The 13027-nt window shown below is 42.4% G+C and overlaps 1 protein-coding gene across 3 annotated transcripts in view; it reads right to left on the bottom strand.

The window, feature by feature from the left end:
* The window catches only part of GLIS3 (GLIS family zinc finger 3), a 425955-nt gene that overhangs the window by 77215 nt on the left and 335713 nt on the right, over window positions 1-13027 (bottom strand). The gene's annotated exons all lie outside the window — the stretch shown is intronic.

Genomic DNA, 13027 nt, shown 5'->3' with positions numbered 1-13027 from the left:
GCGGCCTCTGTAAGAGAGATGCCAAATCAGAAACCTTCAAAAGAGTCAAAATATATAAAATGCCATGTCTATGAGTAAAATATCTACACAGCAAGTCAAGCTTCAAAAACGGCAAGCCACAAAAAACACTGCAATAAATGCAATGACATCATCAACAGCCATTAAAGAGCTACTCTGAATCAATATAAAACTCTGTAGAAAGTTAGAAAAGATCAATGACAATTCATGAAAAGGAAATACAAATAGCTAATAAGGTAGAAAAATGACTTAGTTCAGAGACTCGGGGAAAGATACTTGTCTAATAATGTCTAGTAGTGCCCATCAAATTCTGCCTCTTCCCTCATATTTGTGAAGCACTGAAAAATTTGGTTGCATACAGTCCTAACAAAGAGTTAATTGTTACACATTTCTGTGAAGTCAGGTCAACAATATGTTGCTAAAAATTCATTCAACAGCATACACTAAGATCGCTATATTGTCATATATAATATATAATTGTTCATAATAGTAAAACATCAAAACAACCTACATGTCTGAAGGTAGGAGACAAATGCAGTGTGTCTTAAAATGTAGCCAATAAGACCATCACTACTGGGGCAGAAGAGATGGCTCACAGATGGGTTAAGAACACTTGTGCTCTTCCAGAAGACCCAATTTCAGTTCCAAGCACATACATGGTAGCCTACAACGAGCCACTACTCCAGTAGAAGGGGATCTGATGCCCTCTTCTGACCTCTCCAGGCACCAGACATGCATGTGGTGCACCTACAGACATGCAGGTAAAAAAAGGACATGTAAATTAAAAAGAAACAAATCTACTGACATTGTACTATAATTGCTATCCATTAATAAAAAGAATAAAGTCAAAGATACATATGTGTCACTGTTGCTTTGTTTTTGTTTCTGAGATAGGGCTCTTTATGTAGCCCTGGCTGTCCTGAAACTCTGCAGGCTGGCCTCAAAATGACAGAGTTCCACATGCCTCTGCTTCCCAAGTGCTATGATTAAAGGCATGTGCCACTTCACTCAGCTTATATATATATATAAGAGAAATATACATGGGCAGGGTATACACTGGAACTAAGCCATCATGATTCATTGATTCTAATACATAGTTTAACGTATCTGAAACCAAGGCATGTTATTCCTAATGGTATCTTGCTCTCAATGAAAGTATGTATCAACAAATATCTATAAGTTGTATAATTTTTAAATGATGATGTGGTTGGACTTTGAGCATGATAAAGCTTTTTCTCTCCTTCTCTTCTGCCCAATGCTGAGGATTGAGGAGATTGAATGCAGGGTCTTGTGTACCTGAAGCACACTCTCTACTGGGCATGATAAAGCATATAGGAACTGTTAATTTGTGGCATGTAAGTTTTCATAGAGAGGCATGTTAGAGGAGAAACACAACTGTCGAGAGAAGGGTAAAAAATGAGAATAAAGATCAAGAAAAGAAAGAAGAAAGCCAAAGAACTGACTGCAGCAATAAGAGACGGTAGCACCTAGACCTACACAGACTCTGTTTTGAAAAGGTGTATAAATCTGATGGTGAAAGTATACACAAAGCTAGGAAACAGACAGAGGTATGTCCATACGCAAATTCAGTAAAAACGGAAAAGACGAAGCCACAAAATGTAACAGATGACCAGAGGGCTAGGATTTATGCTTGAAAAGACTTTAAAGAATCACCAGGTTGGTGAGCCGTAAAGGAAAGAAGTCATCAGACCTAGGATGGAGTCAGTGAGAACACCCGAGGAATCGCTTTCTATTTATGTCATTCAGGGAAAACCACACGTGCAATGAACTGATCCCAGTAAGACAGCTAGCAGTCGCTCGTGACAGCATTGTGAAAGATGGAGGAAGCTGGAATTGATGGTAGCACAGCTGGGTGTAGACACAGTCGGGTGAGCCACAGTAAGGAAAGAATGTTGATTAATGGAAATATGCCAACCTAACTAATTGCTTGTCTCCTCTCACCCAAAATCACTAGCTCATTCCCTACACTAGCACCATGATTATCTTCCTACAGCATCAATCTGACTACAGTCTACGCTTACTACCATCTTAGCGGGGCAGAGAAGACCCATCAACGTTGAGTTCCCTAACAAACCTGTCCAACCTCAATGCCTGCCTCAGTAAGTTTCATATGCCTACTGATGAAGCTGTGCCCTCCAGTGCCAGGGAAATGGAGACAGAAGAGTTCCGTATGATCCATTTGCTAAACAACCTAGAACTCATGTGATCACAAAAAAACGTCGAGAACCAGGACTGTCACTGCAGCAGCATTTCTAAGTCTGCAGCAAGGCCATTCTCAAAACCAAGAAGCTCCCTTGGAGACAGAACTGAGTGTGTGTCGGCTGCTTTAGGCTTTTATCGCTGTAGGATTAGAAATGTCTGGGCATGCTAAACTTGCTAATGGTACAATAAAGATTTCTCTAGAAGCTAGAAAGCTTCAAATTACTTGAATGGGTTTTAGGTTTGTGTATGTGTGTGCTTGTGTGTGCGTGTGTGTGTATGTGTGTGTGTGTATGTGTGCGCGCGCGTCTGTCTGTCTGTCCATCAGTCTCTCTGTCACATGTCTGCTTATGTATCTATGCATGCATGTGTGGAAGTCAGAGATCAACCCTGGGCATCCTCTTTGCCTCTGCCAACTTTGTGAGGCAGGATCTCTCACTGGACCCAGAACCCAATCATTTCAGCGAGACAGCTCCACTCATCTCTGCACTCTCAACCCTGGGTCACAGGCATGTGCTGCTAAGCTTGGAATTTTTTTTTATGGGTGTTTATCAATCTCCATTCAGTCTTCACGTTTGCACGGCAAACACTTTACCTGTCCAGCCATCTTCCCAGCCCATTCGGGGGGTTTTCTGAATTTGATTCCCCTCATAGGTGGCAGGGTGAAGGGGACACTTAGGTGACACTCGGCTGCGCTGCTGTTCTACCATGACTTCTCTGCTCCTATAGGAGGCCCCTGAAGTGTGGATGCAGAAAGTACCTATCCTCAAAACCCACTTAGACAAAGGAGCTCTCTGTTCTGGTTAAAAGAATAAACAGCCTCAGAGAGGGAGCTACTATCTGTAACTCTTCAACAGCTAACTCCAGCTAGTCAACCAACAGGGGAAACAGTGAACACTTCAGACACTGCGTGACACCTTGCCAGCATTTGTAAAGAGAACTCTGGATTGCCAAGTGGGAGAAAACTCTTTCGCCAAAACATTTTGTGGAATGCCAAGATTGCAAACAGCGTGTCAAGGCGTAATGGATGGCTTTGCATTAGGCAGTATTAACTAGCTCTGGCACATAGTCCTGGGCCTCTTGGCTCACAGGGAAGTGGCATGCCACCTCTGCCATCACACTTGGCTCCCTCCCTACTTCTAAGCCTTTAGCGTCTCAGGAACAAACTAGAGAGATTAGACATAGTAATAAAAAGTTCATCCTGAGTCTAAAGGCCGAAGAAATAAGATAATATATACATTCACGGTGGCTCTGAAATGTGGAGATGTCAGTTGCAGAGACCTGAGCCTTTCTTAACATCACTGTCACTCTGATCACCATGGAAGCCCCTGAATCATGGGGTCTGGGTTTCACCTACTCTATAAAATGGCAGCTACAGGTCTCAAGATCGGGTCCTTGACTTCATAAGCAGAAATAAAACTCAGTAGGAGAAGGAAAAGGCTTCTTTTTCCTTAAAAAACAAAATCCTTTCTTTACCTCACTTTTTCATCTTTTTATATACTTTTCTATTTTTATGATTATGGACGTTTTGAGTCTATGTATGCACGTGCACCATCTGTGTACGGTGCCCGCAGTGGCCAGAAGAGAGCTTTGGACAACCTGAAACCAGAGCCACAGACGGATGTGAGTCTTCAAGTGGGTGCTAAGAAGTAAATCTGGATTCTCTGCACAAGCAGCCAGTGTTCTTACCTGCTGAGCTACTTCTCTAGTCCCTGATTTTGACATCTTCTTCCACTTATTAAAGACAGATTCAATGGTAATGGAACATTTTCAGGTACATTGGCATGTCCATACTAACCCATACTGTCAAAACACACACACACACACACACACACACACACACACACACACACACACACACACACGCCCTGTGACTCCGCCCATGCCTGACGCCCTCTGAGGAAAGGACAGGAACAATCACTGTTGTGGACTTTCTCAGTGCTGACTGTAACCATCCAAGACAATCGTCCTTACTAGCCAGAGTTTACAAATGTGGGGCTCAAGTTCTGAGCCACTGATCAAAGGTTTATTCTTAAAGTTGGTGACAGAAATATCTGAATCCAGGCCTTTGACCCAGTCCACATCCAAAAGAGCAGCAGATAATCAAAACTGGAAAGGAAATGGGTAATAAATATTAACAGTCCGCAAACTGTGAATTTAGATAAGGCTAACTCAGAATAAAGACAGCATCTCCAATGGCCACAAGGTAAAACTACTAAACACACAATCGGGAGCCACATGTCTTCCATCCACACAGCCGCAGTTACAGAAGGTCTGGTGTCAGACAACAATTCCCAAGAGACAGACAAGGATTTCTGATAATAGGCACCTGAATGGTCAGACTGTCTGGCAGAGATTTCAAGAACACATTTAAAAAAAAAAGACCAAGAATTTTGGGGGGAAGGAGAAAAACAGAGTAAATAGATTATCAATTTATAATCACACCACAATCTGTTTCCATTAATTATTTTTAAGCAGCTAAGATCACTTTATGGGGAAATTTAATTAATGGATGTTCCTGAAGTAGACTGCTAGCAGTTTCCTGACATGTCTACCCCCTCTTGGTATTCTCTATGAACACTCTGTGATGTAAAGGCGTGACACCTGCAAGCACAGCCATCTTGGATTGGGAATACACAGCAAGTAAGCATTTTACTGTCATTATCTCAAGACGACACAGACACTGCACTAACAGACATTGTAAAGTTATGAAAAAAATCACTGTTTTGTAAGTTTTAACATATAATAAAGTTGTACAACTGCATAAACTCCAACATCACAATGCAATACGGAAGTTAAAAACACAGTGTTGACTGACTCTCTTAAAGCATTATACTCTCCCATTTTCTCAGCATCATGCCTCTAAACTAACTAACTTGAACATATTTACTCTAAATGGTCAATGTCATAATGAAAGGGAACAGGACCAGGCACATCTGATAATTCATTCGTATCAATTAGCACCAATGTAAAGGGCATTTAGAAGTTCATGGTGTCCTAGTCTCTTGTGACTAGTCTTACCTTTAAATAAAGAAACATCAGTTAAAATTTATCAGTTTTATGTCTTACTGGTCTAGAGTCCATGCCAGTCAGGGAAACATTCACAATCTAAGTAAGTATTGCTGTAAAGGGGTTTATTCCTGCTTACAACTTTCAGGTCACTGTCAAACACAGTCAGGGCAGAAACTCAAGGCAGGAACCTGGAGGCAGGAGCTGAAGTAGAGGCCATTGAAGAGTGCTGCTGACTGACTTCCTCTCCACGGCTTGACCAGCCCTTCTTACATAATCCGAGAGCACCTGGCCAGAGGGGGCACCGCCCTCCTTCGTTAGTCATCAATCTGGAAAATGCTCCAGAGGCACAGGCCAATCTGCTTATGGTCATGGTGTTTTACCACAGGACTAGAAACCCTAACAAAGATGGCCTCTCTGACTGACACCAGGGAAAGGGTGCTTCTTACCATTTCCTACACCCAAACGTGCAACAAAATGTCAAGACACACAGAAACGCTGAGAAAGTCCTATGGAATAGTTTGAATATTCTAAAATTCTATGCCAAGAGAGTCAATATTCAAGAGCAGCAAAGCAGTCAAGAAATCCTTAAATGGTCACTGTCTCAGGGGAAGGTAGTTATAACCAAAGGCATACAAGTATGACAGCTGTTCACTAGGTGTCTTGCTTTTGCCTCAGAGTCTTAATTTTAGAGTGTCAGTGAGATGCAGGGGAGCTTTCGAAAGCAAAACCATTTGCTTCACATGTGCTTGGGGGCTTTTCTTGATCTTCCTCAAACCATCCATCTTCATCTGCCCTACGAAACTTCAGGTAAAAACCCTTGGATGCAACTGAGCATCACAGGTTTAAACTCTAATTCCCTCTGGTTTAAGTCCATTTCCTTTCCTTTTTATGAACCATTTTTTTTTAGCAGCCATATGTTCCTGAAAGACAGGCTGAAGCAGTATCTGAGAGATAGCTCCTCCAAGAATACTCAGTTCTCAAGGAGGAAAGTGTTTCCAAGGACATTGTTCATCCGTTGTCACTCACAATGTGCTGCTGGGGATGGCTGGTACGTGACACAACAATTGCTTTTGAAACAGCTTCTCTTTCACCTCTGGGGCCCAGTGTTTGCCTTTCAAACCAGCTGCAAAGATGGGAAAGTGGAAAAACTGGGGGAATTTAACTTGTTAAGTCCTGATGCAATCTGAAGCACTGTTTAAAAGAGGCTTGTACCTCCCGGTGTCCAATCCAAACACGGTGGGGACAAGGCCACCTGCCCAGTATCCACCATGAAAAGCTTTCGTGCCAGGCGTATCCCAGCCCTTGTGTGAAGTCACCCTGAAAATAAATCTTCACAGCTCAGGAGAGCCAAGGTACAAACAAATGTGAAGTATTACCGGAGGAGAGAGAAGACAGAGTTCAGCCAGCTGAAAAGGGAAGGCAAGCACGAACTAGCAGAAGGAACAGTAGATCACGTAAAGAGACAGGAGTGCTTTGGAGGTGAAGAGTGGGGACCCCTGGAGAGGGCAGCATGGGGCTGCATCCTGGTAGCTTAAGCCTCAATATTGAGACTGCAAAGACTCTGCGGTCAATCTTTTTTTTTTTTTATCTCAAATCCTTTCCATCATGGATGTGAAAGCATAATTAAGAGAAAGAGAATGAGAAATGTAGGAACTTTTGCCCATCAGTCAATCAGAAAAGCACTCCCACGAGGTAGCTTCGTTCGGGCACAGGACTGCCCCAAACTGCCCAGGAAACTGCCTCCACCTAATTCTTCTTCATGGGTTTGGGTCCCAAGTATGCAATCTCAGTGGGAATAGGAATAAGATGACCTTACTACACGTGACAATGTTTCGTGATGTGACCAAGAACAATGGCTTCAAGGAATGAAACACAAGACTTCACTTAACAGCCTTTGCTGCTTGCAAAGGTACTCGGCGTACCGTGGCACAAAGGAAGGACTGCACAGGTCTCTTCACACTGGTCTCTTCCTGCCCTGAAAGCACGTCTCCACTATACCTGTCATCTTAGGAGTGTAGAGACAGCCTCACTTCACTCAGAATCGTTAGGTCTGGCCAAGGCCTCAGCTGCAAATCAGGCTCAACAAATCACAACTGCTGACCACCTGAGTTGTGCTGTTTGGCAGGAAGCAGGAGCCACCAGGTTCAATGACTAGACTCTGTCATTTTCATGCAACCCCAAGTAAGGAGGACAGACTGAAGAAAGACGCTTAGATGAAGCTAAGGCTAAAGTGATGTCACATCTATGTATGGTCCCAGGATTGAGGATCCTCAAGCAGTAAGATCTCAAGTTCAAGGTCAGCCTTGAACTACACAGTAGTCTTAAGCTAGACAGTGGTGCCTTGTGTCAAAAACAAACACAGAAACACTAAGGTGATCCAGTCTACGACAGGTCTTTTAAAGCTATCTCGAACAGGAAAATACACTAGTTTGACTGAAATAAGTAGTTTTCTTATAACGCGGCAAGCGCGTATTTTTCTCCTCATTTCTAAAGCCGAAGTCCCTGTCCTTCTGCTTACTTCCTGGAAGGCCTATTTTAGGCCACCTCCCCTCAACCCACCCCTCCTGATATCTGCCCTTCACTGTCTTCCTTATCTGTATTGACGTCACGCCAATTTCTATGGCTCTAACAAGTGCCCAGCACACAGTAGGTAATTAATAAATACTTACAAAATGTAATAAATGAAAATATCTACTTGCAAAGCTGCTTCATGAGACACAGTGAAGGAAATGATTCTTTTGTCTGCCGTATTCCCTAAGGAATCTTGGTGTATCCAAGGCTCAGGGAACTCGGGTTCCTTAACTTACATAGAAATAAATAATTCTTTAAAAAAAAAAAAAGGTATCTAGGAGCATGGAGAGATGGCCCAGCAGTTAAGGAGCATTTGTTGTCCTTGCAGAGGACCAGGGTTCAACTCCCAGCACTCACATGGTAGCTCACAATCCTAACTCTACTTCCAAGGTACCCGGTGCCCTTTTCTGGTCTCTGGGGGCACCAGGAAAAATGGTGCACAGACATACTTGCAGGCAAAAGCATTCATACACACAAACCACATTAAATCTAAAAAAACAAGAACTATAACACAAAGCAAGTAAGACCCACCTAGCAACACCCCCATGGTGTGTGTTTGAAGAGCAGCGCATGGGCAGTAGCCTTTATCCCAGCAAAGACCCAGAGACAGAAGCATGGATTTTCCCGTAAAGCTGAGTGCAGCTCTTCTGATGACATGAAGAACACATGCTCACTCCCACTCCCTCGTCATTCTCACTGACAATATCCTTCAAGCCCACCATCAACTCCTACAAGTGTAGATTATTGTAAGTGGCCCCTACTGCCACGGAGCTGCAATGTGCTCCAGAAATAAAGGTGTTAGTATACTGGGGCTGGGTTATCATAGAAGCCACCAGGCAACTTGTCCCGTGTAACGAGCATTATCAATATATGGTTGAATTTCTGATGATTTGCAAAGATGTTTTTCATGACAATATAAGCATTTATTACGGTCACTATTTTTCATCGAACGTATTTCTTGCAGGAGCATCTCCTGGAAACCTCCTTGAAACTGACGGGTATGGGGATGCAGATGTTTCTCAGAATCATTCTGGCCTGCGATGTTAAGACATTTATCACCAGTGTGCTATCGTACAGATGTCTGTGAGTTGTTAAACGGGACAACTTCGTAGTGCTTGTGTATCATCCCTGTGACAGAATCATCCTCACACACGTCTACTCTAATAGTATTACTAGAGTGTGTGTGTGACACAAGAGTTGGGCACACTCAGCCTCAGGCTGAAGCTGTGGTACAGGCTCGTTCCTAATACCCTACTAGTGATACTGATTCCAATCGAGGGACAAAGAAAGAAAGAATAAAAAGGAACTGTGAAATCTGGGAAGCACTAGACTACACATCCTAACCGGCCAAAACGGACCCCAGTGAATGGGAAAAGCAAGCTTCATTCATTATTTTGCTGCATGCACCAATTTAAAGTAAATTTATTATTCTAGCTCGTCATGGTTCCAAGAACTACACAGGCCAGGTGAGCCCGTGGGCTCCCTAATAAAGTTTACAGTCTTGAGGAGATCCTGGGGAAAGGCGGTGGCTTTAAACAGTCTGAAGAATTACCAGTTTCACTTGGAGAAAACTGCATTTAGTAAGCTGCCCTCGCACAGCCACAATACAGGACTGCCTCGAAGTATGAAATACAAGCATATGTAATTGCTACCGCTTGTGTGTTGAGGTCACAGGGGGAGCATTACTAATGTTCAGCCAATCTAAGGTCAATGTCTAACAAACATTTAGCAACTTGCATAAAGTTCACAATCTTTATGGAAGCAGATGAAGATAGATTCACATCACCTCTAACTTGCGGCCAGGCTTTGCTTGTATTCATTTTTTTTTTTCTTTTTCTAAAGTCCATTTTGACAACAGGCTAGAGTTGAAGGAAACCCCTGTTCGTGGTGCTTCCAAGGTGAAAATGAAAAATGCTGATAAAACTCGCAGCCTTGAGAAGAATTTCAAGTGGCTTATTTGCTGCAGTCTTCTCTTATTTCACTCACGCATCTGGAAGAATTGAAGGACAGATTCTGTGCCTTTTGCTCTGGAGGCTAAATTCTATTCTCAGCGGAGACCTTTACTGATGGCTTGGATACTTTGCTATTCCTTTTACCAGCATGTCCCTGTTTCAACGGACTCAAGAACTGCAACACACAGCCAATGAACAAGTCTGGATGCCTATTGGCTGATGAGGGATGTGTGTGTGTGTGTGTGTGTGTGTGTGTGTGTGTGTGTGTGTGTGTGTGTGTGTACACACGCATGTGCGCACATGTGTGAGATGTGTATGCACATGCACACGTGCTCGATTTTTGCAGAGAAAATCTCTGCAGGCAATAAGCCAAACTGTCCTTCTTCCTTCTTTAAAGTATTTGGCTGAGATTCCATACTCATCTGATGTTTCAGTGCAATGTGTCAATGTGTCAGGAAGGATCCTATACCCACAGCCAGGGCACCACTCAGGAGCACACTGCTTCTCCTTGTATACTTTATTTTATGGGTGCTTTGTTACTTGGCCCCAGTTTCAGCATTGGGCCTCATAAAGCTGGCTACATTAAGACCAAAATAATGTTCTTTAGCATCTAGGAGGAGGTTAAAAAGAGGATTAGAGGGAGACGGGCAGGCAGGGTTTATTAATCAAGTCCATGACTAACAGGGTGTGACAGAAAAGTGTTTTATTCTTTTCAACAAAACAATTCCCTGTGGCTGGGACCATTACTCCACTGTGCCTTTATCACCTTGGAATTTTTATGGTTATTTTTGATGAATTCACATTTTTGTAAAGCCCTTTTTGAAATCATGCCAGTTTTCAATTTTTAATTAAAGTCGTAAATAATCTTAATTCTGCCTTAAAAGGTTTATTGTTTCTTTCTCTTTTCTTTACTATTGATGCCAGGAAATATTTCAAATACCAAGTCCTGACGTGAGTGAGCAATTAGAAGCTCTCTAAGGTCTAGTGACAACATTGTACCGTGTAACTGTAACACTACAGGATATCGGTATGAGATTTAGCGGCGTGGATGGGGTGATTTGGGGTTTATCAGCAGTCGCTTCTCTTGGGAGTCACATTGCCTCTCTTTGTGAGGCCAAGCAACACTTACTGCTGTAATTTCATAACTAGCCATCACAGATTTAGAAAGGAGTTTTGGAAACTAAACACTGTACATTTGTCACTGAATACTGAGAAAGGGAAGGCAACCAAATCGGATTGAACCATTTGTAGAAAACAGAGTGGACACCAACACAACGGGGAGCTTCTTCACTGTCTGGAAGTCAACAGTAGGGAAGAGCTGCAGTGTTCGACACACGAGATCATCAGACTGCTCACAAGCCCTACTGCGCTCACCGAGATTGCCTGCTGAAGTAACTTAGGGTTGCAAGTAAACGCTAAATACAATCACCATGCCTTACAGTCCCAAGGTCTGCTTTTCTTTTTCAGTTAGTGCTTCAATAATGTTTCCACGATCAAAACTATCTTCCTTTCTATGAGGCCAAAACATACCAGTATTACATAGTGAAAGCCAGTAACAATCTCTGAAAACACCCCATGCTGGTGTTGTTCCCACACCTGCGAGCATCACTGTTGCTGTCTCTGTAGGTGACTAATATTCCATCCTGCCGTGGCACTAGGCACATGAAGGTGCTTTCATCTTACTGATATGCTTGACCATATTTGTAAAACCTCACTTACTAGGGACAACATGGAGGTATAGAATGTTCAGATTTACAATGAGAATCATCTACAAAGATAGTGCTTTTCCAAAATGAATATACTTATGAATGTATAAGATAGAGGCAATGACAAAGCCAGCAATGATCTTACTAAAAGATCCAATCATGGTGACATGTTATTTTAAGATGAGGCACTGTTCCTTCAATTTTATTTATATTAAATAAAATTTCTTTGCCTTTTTAACTTCAAATCACACCCTGGCCATGGCAAATGACTCTGAATAACAATTTATTGGTATTACAAATAAAAAGATTTAAATCTATTTCTAGAGGAGAAATTATTTAAACAACTGACTTGTAACATTGGTTTCATAAGCAGATAAGTGTATCTGTCAAATACTTGTAGCTGGGTGTTTTTCTTTTTCAAAAGGAAGACCTGGTTAAGTACTTTCTGTATATGAGTCCTTAACTGACACTGAAGTTAAGACCTCAAGACAGAAAAAGTTCAACATCAAAATGACTATAGAGAATTTCCCAACACCAAATGTCAAATCCTCAAAAACTATGAAAAAAATGCATAATTTTGACTAGATGCTTCAGTGACCTGAATACCTTTGCCCACTGGGTTCATTCAATTGAAATAACTTGAGTCTTACCATACCCTTGAATTTACTGTAAAGTCCCCTTAAATGAATCAGGACCCAATTCAGTACAAAGTAACACCCAAAGAGACAAGTTACTGCAACATACTTCTTCTCTGCAGAGAACATCCTATTAGATGCCCAGACACTGAAGAGCCTGGGTGCTGGATGGAGCTCAGTGGACGAAGGACTTACTGTGCAAGCATGAAGACCAGAGTTCAATGTGAGTAAAGAGCCACTCATGGTGGCTCGTGCCTGTGCATTCACTGCTTGAGAGGTGGCTGGAGAACCACAGTGGACAGCTCCCGAAGAACAACAGCCAAGGCTGACTTCTGGCCTCTACCCACAGGTCCCCACATGCGAATATGCAGATGAACCTATACCACACATTCCCACACAGTCCCTAAAAACACAGTCATGAAATTGCTTTAGAAGACAGTAAAGCCCTTGACTCAGAAGGTTTGGAAGTCTGGTCAGCTAGCTATGGCGCTCTGTGAAATTCACAGAGCAAACAAATTAAGACAGCCTGACTGGATGATCTTTGACATTTATTCCAAATCTACAACATTGTAATATTTGCAGATTTTGAAAGCTACATTAATCCCTCACTGACGTCAAAGTCCATTAAAGGTCAGTACTTTGTCCCCTATGACCCCCCCCCCAATGTCATACACAGTGCCTACCAACCAGGTTTCCTCAAGCCATCCATGGGGAATGCTATCTAGAGCCAAGAGAGTCACCCAAGTTCTTCAGCAGAACGGAAGTTATTTAGGCTAGCTGGTACTCTCATGAAAAAGTACTTCTCTCCAGAAAAAGCTTCCAGAAATTCCCATACAAGTTTTTTTTTGGGGGGGGGTTGTTTTTGTTTTTTGTTTTTTGGTGTTTTTTTTTTTAGGTCGTTAACATTTAATGG

The sequence above is a fragment of the Acomys minous genome, assembly GCF_964271855.1.
Source record: "Acomys minous genome assembly, chromosome: 2".
NCBI classification, from domain to species: domain Eukaryota; kingdom Metazoa; phylum Chordata; class Mammalia; order Rodentia; family Muridae; genus Acomys; species Acomys minous.
Note: the sequence above shows the minus strand (reverse complement) of the source record. Positions and strands in the feature narration are given on the sequence as shown.